Raw genomic sequence first — 11,148 nt, forward strand, 5'->3', positions numbered from 1 at the left:
GAAGGGAAATGTGAAATAGAATGTGAAGAAATCACCTTAATACCAAAAAAACAATTCATAGGAACTTACAGATAAACGTATTAGCTTAATAATTTAACTAAAAATATTCACTTAACCAGAAGTTGACTCTCAAAACATTAAATTACCAGGAATCAATGTGTATGTAAGGGAAATGATTTTCATTTTTCAGTTTCTAATCGCTTATCAGTTACTAAGCGCATTTAAAATAAACCTGACAAAAACATACTGTAGGAAATTAAGAGTCATAATTTCCTGGTGGATGTGCTCGGTGATGCAAGTGTCACATTCTGGAGACTCATTAGATCCTGTACTGAATATGTCAAAGTTTAATCGCATAATACTCCTGTTAGGTGCCTTGGGATGTTTCACTACATTAAAGGCGCTATATAAATACAAGTTGTTGTTGTTGTATTACTGGCCTATGTGGCCGGTAAAGGAGTTGACTTATGAAGATAGGTTGAGTAGGTTGGGCCTATATTCATTGGAGTTTAGAAGAATGAGAGGTGATCTTATTGAAACTTATAAGATACTGAAGGGCTCGACAAGGTAGATGCAGAGAGGATGTGGGGGACTCTAGAACTAGGGCACAAAGTTTCAGAATAAGAGGTCTCCCATTTAAAGCATAAATGAGGAGGAATTGTTTTGCTCTGAGGGTTGTGAATCTTTGGAATTCTCTGCCCCAGAAAGTGATGGAGGCTGGGTCATTGAATAAATTTAAGGCGGAGATAGACAGATTTTTGAGCGATAAGGGAATAAAGGGTTATGGGGAGCGGGCAGGGAAGTGGAGCTGAGTCCATGATCAGATCAGCCATGATCTTATTGAATGGTGGACCAGAGTGGGGCCAAATGGTCTACTCCTGCTCCTATTTTTTAAGTTCTTATGTACAGTAGAGTACAGGTAGCTCCATAGAATGATGGCATGTCACAGCAGAGAAACAGGCCATTCAGCCCGTAAAGTTTGCTTAGGTGTTTTTCTCAACATGAGCATCTAGTCTAATCCCACTCTACTGCACACTTCCCAGGCCCTTTAATATTCCTCATTCACAAAGATGTATCTAATTCCCATTTAAAAAAAATTAAGGACACCTTCAGCAATAGTGAACCACTCTTTTGTAAGTGAATTCAAACCCTTGTGTAAAGTTCTTTTTGTGATTATCTTAAATTGATACCCTCTGGTTACTGTCTTACTGACTAATGGAAACAGTTACTATTTACCTTATAATAACCCTTCATAACATTCAAGATTTCTAACCTTCTTAACTCTAGTTAAAAAAAAACTTCTCAAGTCTCACTTTCTCCTCCCTGGTAACATCCTAGTGAGTCGACAATGCATCTTTTTCCATTGCTTTTATATCCTTTTATATTAGGATACCTAAAACTCCAGGAAAGCAAACTCCATGTTTCCCTATGCTTCTGTTGGAAATAGGATCCCAGGCATGAAACTCCCCATCATCATACCTGAAAAGGTAATGGAATCAAATCCCGTCGGATCTTTCAAAAGACAATTGGACATGTACTTGAAGAGGACTAATTTGCACGGTTATGGGGCAAAAGCTAGGTGTGGAATCAAATCAGACAGCTCTTTCAAAGAAACGCTGCAGTCACAACAGGTCGAATGGCCTCCTTCTGTGCTGTAACATTTTATGACTGTATCATTTGGAAAAAAATGCTATTGAAACACAGCACTGCTAGTACGACAATAGCAGCAGTCACAGTCTGGACAAAAATCAAGGCAAAGGTCTCACAACTTGCATTGCATCACTAGATTATAAGCAGAGCAGCACAGTGATAGTCCTTGGTGCTTCAACCAGACCTTGTTTATTTTTGCCAGAAGCAAAAGAGTTGTTGCAGCTGCATTTTTTTAAGGTATTCATGGGCTGTGGGCGTCGCTGGCAAGGCCAGCATTTATTGCCCATCCATAATTGCCCATGAGAAGGTGTAGGTGAGCTGCCTTCTTGATCCATAGTAGCTCCTGAGGTGAAGGTACACGCACAGAGAAGTTAGGGAGGGATTTTGACACATCTTTGATGAAGGAACGGCGATATATTTCCAAGTCAAGATGGTGTGTGACTTGGAGAGGAACATGGTGGTGGTGGTATTCTTGTCCTTCTAGGTGGTAGAGGTCGCGGGTTTGGGAAGTGCATCTCAACATTTGTATCAGTCTTAAACGTTTATACAGCAGAGCTTCACATTTCACATCTGCCTGTGGAGCTCCCTTCCAAGACAGTGTTGTAGCCTAGAAGGTAGGTTTGCAACAAAGTGCCCTGTTGTAAGAGAGATGAAGGGGGCAATTTTAACCCCCAGAGGCAGCTGCGTTGGAAGCTGAGAATGTTAAAATTCTCAAACCCGACTCCAACCCTCCCACTTCCGGATTTAACAGTGATGTGCTTATTTGTACTGCAAAAATGGCCACCATGCTCCACCCTTTGTCTATGATTGGTCCCCTGGGAGGATAAGCCACACCCTGAAGTTTTACAGGAATGTGTAACTGGAACCGGCTATCCCAAGGTCTCACTGACTTTGCAAATTGTAACTCGATCCACTTTGACTTCCTGAAGTGACAGAGGACAGAGCTCCCCAGAAGACAGCAAGGGCCAGCCAAAGTGCCTTACCCCAGTCCAAGTACATCCCTCCCCCAGCCATAGTGCCTTACCCCAGTCCAAGTACATCCTTCCCCCCCACCCCCCCCCCACCATAGATGGGGCAGGCATTTTGTACGGATTGTTAACAGGTTTATTGGGTATGAAGTGAATAGTGACAGTATCGTGACTTCTGAATAGCATCCACTCCAATGATGTCCCTTGTAGGGGGTTGGAAGAAGGTGATCCATATTGCCTGAGTTCGCTCTCTCCCCTCCGATCCCTCCCACCCGTGATTCTCCACCCCCCCCTCAACCTGTGTATGTGTCTCTCTCCTCCAGCCCCTCTCTCACTTTCCCTCCAGCCTCTCTCACTCTACCCCAGCCTCTCTCACTCTTCCCCCAGCCTCTCTCACTCTTCCCCCAGCTTCTCTCACTCTCCCCCCAGCCTCTCTCACTCTCCCCCCAGCCTCTCTCTCCCCCCAGCTCTCTCACTCTCCCCCAAGCTTCTCTCACTCTCCCTCCAGCCTCTATCTCTCTCCCCCAGCCTCTATCTCTCTCCCCCAGCCTCTATCTCTCTCCCCCAATCTCCATCTCTATCTCTCTCCCCCAACCTCCATCTCTCTCCCCCAGCCTCTGTCTCTCTCCCCCAGCCTCTATCTCTCTCCCTAGTCTCTCACTCTCCCCCCACCCCCCAGCCTCTCTCATTCTGCCCCCAGCCCCTCTCTCTCTCTCCCCAGTCTTTCTCTCCCTCTCGACCCCCCACCTCCTACCCCCCCCCCCCCGCTGTTTCTCTGCTTGCTGCCTCGGCTGACCCTGGGACCTCACGGCACCAGGCTGGTTGGGGGGGAGTGAGGTGGTGGGGGGGGGGGGCGGGGAAAGTAAAGGAGAAGAGAGTCGGGGAGCGGGGGGGGGGGGGAAGAGGAGAAAGAGAGTCGGGGGGGTGGAAAGAGAGTTGGTTGGGAGGGTGGGGGGAGAAGAGAGTTGGTGGGCGGGGGGGGGGGGCGGGGAGAGAAGAAAAGTGCAGTACAAATAGTTACACTGATTTAATGGAGGTGAGTTGGAGGTCGAGCGACCAATCCGCTCTCAGGAGGCAGGTTGGTCACTGAAATCTTTTAACGAATGAGTGCCTCCATTTTAATAGCATTTTTATTTTTAATTCATGGGAGCAGGGATTCCCGAGGTGAAAGGAGGGTCAGATCCATGAAACAAGTGACTTTATAGTACCGCTTCTGGGCCTGGAGGAGCAGGACTGTTCTCCCCGGCCCAGCAAGCTTACCCCCACCCCCCCCCCCCCACCCACCGCTGTGATGTCCGACCCTCGCCATGTCCGACTCCCCACCCCGCCATGTCTGAATCTCCAGTCAATTTGTGCACAGCAGGATCCCACAAGCAGCAATGTGATAATGGCCAGATAATCTGCTTTTAGCGATGTTTGTGGTGGGATAAATATTGGGCTTCTTTGATATAAGCACAGGGCCTCGGTTTAACGCCTCATCCGAAAAATGGAAACTCCTTCAGCACTGTGCTGGAATGTCAACCTGGATTTTTGTGCTCAAGTCTCTGGCATGGGACTTGAGGCCACAACCTTCAGACTCAGATGTGAGAGTGCTACCACTGAGTCACAGCTGACACTTGGATGTCGTGTTTTTCACAACCTCAAAGTTGTCCCTAAGTGCTTCACAGTCAATAAAATAGTTGCAGTTTAGTCACTATTGCAATGCAGAGATTCATGGCCAGTTTGTGCACAGCAGGGCTCGCAAACAAGCACAAATCCAGACAATCTGTTTTAGTGATGTTGATTGAGTGATAAGTGTTGACCCGGACACTGGGAGGACTCTCACGGGAACCTCGTGCCGTGGAATCTTTTGTGTCCACCTAAGAGGGCGGGCATGCTTTGATTCAACGTCCCATCTGAAAGGCAGCACTCCCGACAGTACAGCACTCAAGTGTGTCAGCCTAGATGACATGTTGAAGTCTGTGGACTGACTGTGGCTTGTCCCCTTGACTTTTTGACTCAGAAATGAGAGTGCTACCAATCAGCCGAATGTCACACATTTCAAAAGCAGGTTTTGTTGCAACTTCCCACAATTTAGGCGGGTCTGTTTCTTCCTGGGGACAATGGTGAATTATCTGGTAACCAAATGTAGCAGCTCTTTAGGCCCTCCCAGAATCTCAAATCTAAAAAAAAAATAGAGCCTCCTAATCTGTTTTGTAATCTACCAGAAAATGATAATGTATAAGGACACCTGGTGAACTGCATATTCGTTTCAACTCCGTACTTGTCCAAAGCTGTCACTGAGATGAGCTTTGACGACAGGTTGCACACGAATATCTGCTTCGATAACACTATTAATTCATACATTTATTAGTAAAATTGAAACTGGGGGGATTTGCCCTACTCGTGATGGTGATCTCCCCAATAGCAACATCTCCAATTATTACCACAGCGCAGATCTTACAAAACCTAATCGGGTCTGATTATTTTTTTTTAGCTGTCTCAGTCTATTGTTGTCACTGAAACATGATTGAGGTTTCTTTTAAAAAATGAAGTATCATATAATATTTGACCTTACTTCTTTGTTAACTGACGCTCCTTTATATTTTTAAATGTAATCAATTCCAGCAAAATTGTCTTTAATCATAGCCCTCAAGATCAAATAGCTGGATCGTTTTTCCACAAGTATGATAGGGGTAATTAAACAGTCTGAACTATGACCAGAGCACTAAGAAACCTCATTCAAAATGTGGCGATATGGTGAATAATTTTGTGATGTGAAAGTTCGCACACTCTGGTGCTGGATGACTGTCACATCTTTCCTGTTGAATGTTAACAACAACAACAACTTGTATACATATAGCGCCTTTAACCTAGTGGAACGTCCCGAGGCGCTTCACAGTAGTATTATGAGATAACACAAAGAAGTGACGTTGGTAACACTTCATGCAGTTAGGCTGTTGGTTTGCCCATTGTTCACAAACTGTGGTTCCTGTCAGTAATTGGTAACGTGGGTACGAAACAACAGCTGCATGCTGCAGTCAGTCAACCTTCAACTCAAGGCATTCACTTTACAGGCATGTGCTGATATTTTAAACCAGCGCTGTAGGTGAAGCCCCTCTCGGGCTCGAAGAGGGCTGCAAACTGCTCAGTTATTGTTTGTGACTCCATCAATTCAGACTCGAGCAAAACAAAATGGTTTAAATGCCAATCATAGCGTGTTGGCCAAGTGTCAGGTAGAAGTGTAACGATGAGCCGATGCCATTTTGCCAGTCTACCAGGTGCCACAGAAGAGAATGGTGTCAAGCTGCAGTATGCAGAGAATTGACAGCTGCTGAAACCTTAGAGATAGTACAGATAAATAATTGTGGGCCAGGTGGAGGAAAAGACAATTTATATTTTCACACTTTGTTTTTCCTTCCAAATTCAGTTAAAAAGAATAAACCACTAGCTGTTTTTTGAATCTATTCTTGGTGGTAGGACATCGTCATTACCAATATCTTTAAAACATTTCAGCAGGATCATACCTTTACGGCTAACGTTTTCTTTTGAATTGCTCTCCTGTGCGGTTCACAAGGCTGTGATTACTATGCCAGTGCCATAAAATGCCCAACAATTGATCCTTAGTGTCTGTCACGCAAATCATTCTGGTGACTTGAGTTATTTGTCACCTGAACAAGGACTGGGAGAAAAAAGATTTTTAAAATTGCTGAATCTCTCTTTCAGTGATCTACTTGTTAATTTAGGTCAATTTATGTTTTCACTCAGCTCGTGACTTCTGCCTACTCAGACTGATTCATGGTTAAAATGCTCGTAAATCAATTCTGGCCATAAGATGCATGTAATTTGTAGAAGATATAGCATAGAGCGAATTGGAGAAGGGCAAACTGTTGAAATGTACTTCAGCAAAAGATACTACACCTTTTATTTCACAATGAAATCCGCAGATCCAATACACAAATCCTAGTTCCGCTCTTTACGTGTCCATGATGGGAATCAGCTCTCTTAGGGCAAGTCTGGTTATAAATAATCCGAATGCATAACAAAAACAGATGCCATTGTATCTGCAGTACATGAATATTTATTTTATAATACAGGCACTTTTAATATGTCACATTAAATCCTTTGGTGCAACTATGTATGCACTGCTGCTGACTCCAAAACCCTAATTATGGTGAGTACCTGGTTATAATTCTTTGCTACAATCATTATGTGATCAGGATAGAGCAATGCTGACTGCAGTTCGAGGTCATGAAGATAAGATCTCTTGGACAATTCTGCAAATCCTTTTTGATGAGTTTAACTACTTCATGGCTGAAGCCTTTGAAATATAATTAAATCACTTTTTCTTCAGTCTTCCCTGTGGCTCTCTGATTAAATGTGTTGCCTGGTGTGCTACCTTGCACAAGTGTCCACTCTGTATGTGAGTGTGTTGCACAGTGAGTACTGGGAGGTAATAATCACAGAATTCCAAATTCAATCCTCGGCCTCTCCTAAGTTAGCTGATTGCAGCCAGATTGTTTGAGGAGTTATGGAGGGGAAAAAACAATCAGGTGACCTCTGCTGGATGGTGTGCATGTGTGGAGGTCAGATGAGGATAGGATTGTGCTCGGCTTTAATGGTCTCGACAACAACCTACTGGCACTCACTGTCTAGGCTCATACATGAAGAATGGGCACTTGGGTGAGGTACCAGCTCTTGTCCATTACACATACCATAGGGGCCAGTATCTTCAGGAAAGGAGGGGAACATTTTGGAAAGAAAATACATTCGCTGTAAAATTTTTAACAGTTATGTCCTCTTTAAATGCCTTGCACCATCCATGATCCAGCGAAATATAGCATTCTCCCTTAGTTCGATGAAATAGGGAAATTATGTAAAAACAGGAAATGCTGGAAACCTCAGCGGGTCAGGCAGCATCTGTGGAGAGAAAAACAGAGTTAACATTGAAAAGAACAGATTCTTAAGAAGCACTGAAAGCGGGGGGGGGGGCGGCGGGGGAGGAAAGAACAAAAGGGAAGGTTTGTGATAGGGTGAAGACAGGAGAGATTAGAGAGACAAAAGGGATGATGGGCTGACTTGAGATGGTAATGGTAGAAGTTAGAAAAAGGTTAGTCTAGGTAGGGTTTGAATGACAGAAAAATTACCAGCTGCCATAGGAGACAGAGAGAAAAAAAATTGCATAAGATCAGGGGGGGGTTAAAAAAAGGAGGAAAGAGAGCCAAATATGGGCAGAGGTCATGGTTGTTAAACTCGATGTTGAGTCCAGAGGCTGTAAAGTGCCGAAATGAAAGATGAGGTGCTGTTCCTCAAGCTTGCGTTGAGCTTCATTGAAACAGTGCAGGAGTCCGAGGACGGAGATATCAGAGTGGGAGTGGAGCGGGGAATTAAAGTGACATTTTAAGGAAATTACATGATGTGTATCATCATAATCATAGGCAGTCCCTCGGTGGCTTAACAGTCCAATACGAGAACCACAGTCCCTACCACAAGTAGGACAGGTAGTCGTTGAGGGAAGGGTTGGGTGGGACTGGTTTGCCGCACGCTCTTTCTGCTGCCTGTGCTTGATTTCTGCATGCTCTCGACGATGAGATTCGAGGTGCTCAGCGTCCTCCCGGATGCACTTCCTCCACTTAGGGCGGTCTTTGGCCAGGTACTCCCAGGTGTCAGTGGGGATATTGCACTTTACCAGGGAGGCTTTGAGGGTGTCCTTGTAACGTTTCCTCTGCCCGCTTGCCGTGGACGAGTTCCGAGTAGAGCGCTTGCTTTGGGAGTCTCGTGTCTGGCATGTGAACAATGTGGCCTGCCCAGCGGAGCTGATCACGTAATCTTGAATATTTATCATGGTAATGTTGAATATGTGACTGTTGTCATATTTTATTGATCTAGAAGAACCTACTTTGATGCACGGATTATAGACCACGCAATTCAAATAAAAAAATAAATAAATCTATGAAAGAGAAACTAACAAAGTTTAATATTTGTATCATCTTAGCAGCAGCAAGCTGACATGGTTGTTGCATGATATTCCGAGCTTGATTCTTACCAATTGGTAAAGAAGAGCAAGGAAACATGTTTTGTTCCCCCTACAATCTGTTACATCGAAATTTGTGTAATAAATTATTTTTACGTCAATGATTTATTGTTTGTACTATGTTTATAACTTTAAAATCTTTGGGAGATTTAAAAAAATAACTACATTACTGAAAAGTAATCAGTACAGCAAGCTGAATGAATGGGTATATCATTCATTACTAACAGAAAACAGAGAGTCGGGATAAATGTTCATTCTCTGGTTGGCAACCAGTAACTAGTGGGGTGCTGCAGGGGTCAGTGCTGGGACCCTAACTATTTACAACCTATATTAACGACTTGAAAGAAGGGACTGAGTGTAACGTAGCCAAGTTTGCTTACGATACAAAGATTGGAGGAAAAGCAATGTGTGAGGAGGACACAAAAAATCTGCAAAAGGACATAGACAGGCTAGGTGAGTGGGCAAAAACTTGGCAGATGGAGTATAATGTTGGAAAGTGTGAGGGCATGCACTTTGGCAGAAAAAAAATCAAAGAGCAAGTTATTATTTAAATGGAGAAAGATTGCAAAGTGCTGCAGGACAGCGGAACCCTGGGGGTACTTGTGCATGAAACACAAAAGAATAGAATGCAGGTACAGCAAGTGATCAGGAAGGCCAATGGAGTATTGGCCTTTATTGCAAAGGGGATGGAGTATAAAAGCAGGGAAGTCTTGCTACAGCAATTCAGGGTATTGGTGAGGCCACACCTGGAATACTGTGTGCAGTTTTGGTTTCCATATTTACGAAAGGATATACTTGCTTTGGAAGGAATTCAGAGAAGGTTCACTAGGTTGATTCTGGAGATGAGGGGGTTGACTTATGAGGAAAGGTTGAGTAGATTGGGCCTCTACTCATTGGAATTCAGAAGAATGAGAGATGATCTTATCGAAACGTATAAGATTATGAGGGGGCTTGACAAGGTGGATGCAGAGAGGATGTTTCCACTGATGGGGGAGACTAGAACTAGAGGGCATGATCTTAGAATAAGGGGCCGCCCATTTAAAACTGAGACGAGGAGAAATTTCTTCTCTGAGGGTTGTAAATCTGTGGAATTCGTTGCCTCAGAGAGTTGTGGAAGCTGGGACATTGACTAAATTGAAGACAGGAATAGACAGTTTCTCAAATGATAAGGGGATAAGGGGTTATGGAGAGCAGGTGGGGAAGTGGACCTGAATCCATGATCGGATCAGCCATAATCGTATTAAATGGCGGAGCAGACTCGAGGGGCCATATGGCCTACTCCTGTTCCTATTTCTTATGTTCTTATGTTCATGGCCAATGACAAATAAGGTTTTCCTGGAAGAAACTCTATGATTTTTTTAAAAGAATGATTTTCATTGCAAAAGCATCTAGCTCCTCCAACAGGGAACGTGATGAACGTGTGCACTGCTGATTTTACTCTGCTGCTGTCTGATGAAAGGGGTATACATGCATTTATTGCTCCAATATTTTGACAGATCACTTGGATTTAAGGCAGCTGAAATACAAACCTTTTGGTTCCGTTAATTCATAATGGTTGAACTCTGAATTCATTTTACTTGTGACCCTTAACAGCTAGCAGAGAGATAAAGATAAGAGTGACCTATTTCCCCCATGCCCCCTTCTCCTATCTGGCCTGCATTCAAATGTGTTTCCAGAGTTTCACTACTTGTGTTCTGAGGTTTGCAGTCAAATGGTTAATCATAATGATACAAGTGTTTCAGCGGCGTTTAACTGATCTGCACTAACTGTTAAAACAGAGCCAACACTACAGCACATTTGTAGGAGACGGTTTTGCCTCATTCCCTCCAGTCCCCAGTCAATCTGAGATGTGAAATGCCAATTCACATCCTCTGGAGAGGGCACATTACAGCCCAAAGAAATGACCTGTGTCTGAATCACCCAATCACAATTTATATGTGTTTGGTACTGTAAATCAACGATAAATGAATTCACACCTTGCAGAATATCCATTCTACTCAACTGTTAAATTCATACACCCCTGCTATATGTTTGGTTCATGGATCAGAGAACCCTGACTTGAAATTACTCATCTTCTACATCCCAACTGTGGGGGGAAAAAAAATTCAATGTGTATATTTTATTCATGTAGCACACTGAAATAAATATGGATTAATGTTCTTTAGTAAGTGCCATCATTATGCAAACTTAGTGTACTATCTATATTCTGCTTGCAGTATTCTGCGCCAAGATATCCTAGGCCAATATTTATCCCTCAACCAATAGCATGAAAACAGATTATCTGGTCATTTAGCTGCTGTTTACTGCACCTTGCTTTTTGAACATTTGCTGCTGCATTTCCCTACATTGCAACAGTGATTACACTTTAACACTAATTCATTGGCTGTGAAGTGCTTTGGGATGTACTGACATTGTGAAAGGCGCTATATAATTGCACACCTTTCTTTTAGTAATCCTAAGTTACATTGCTATGAAAGCATGCACACTGCTGATTGAATAACCTGCTGCTGCTAGGGT

Source organism: Pristiophorus japonicus, chromosome 5 (assembly GCF_044704955.1).
Source record: "Pristiophorus japonicus isolate sPriJap1 chromosome 5, sPriJap1.hap1, whole genome shotgun sequence".
NCBI classification, from domain to species: Eukaryota; Metazoa; Chordata; class Chondrichthyes; family Pristiophoridae; genus Pristiophorus; species Pristiophorus japonicus.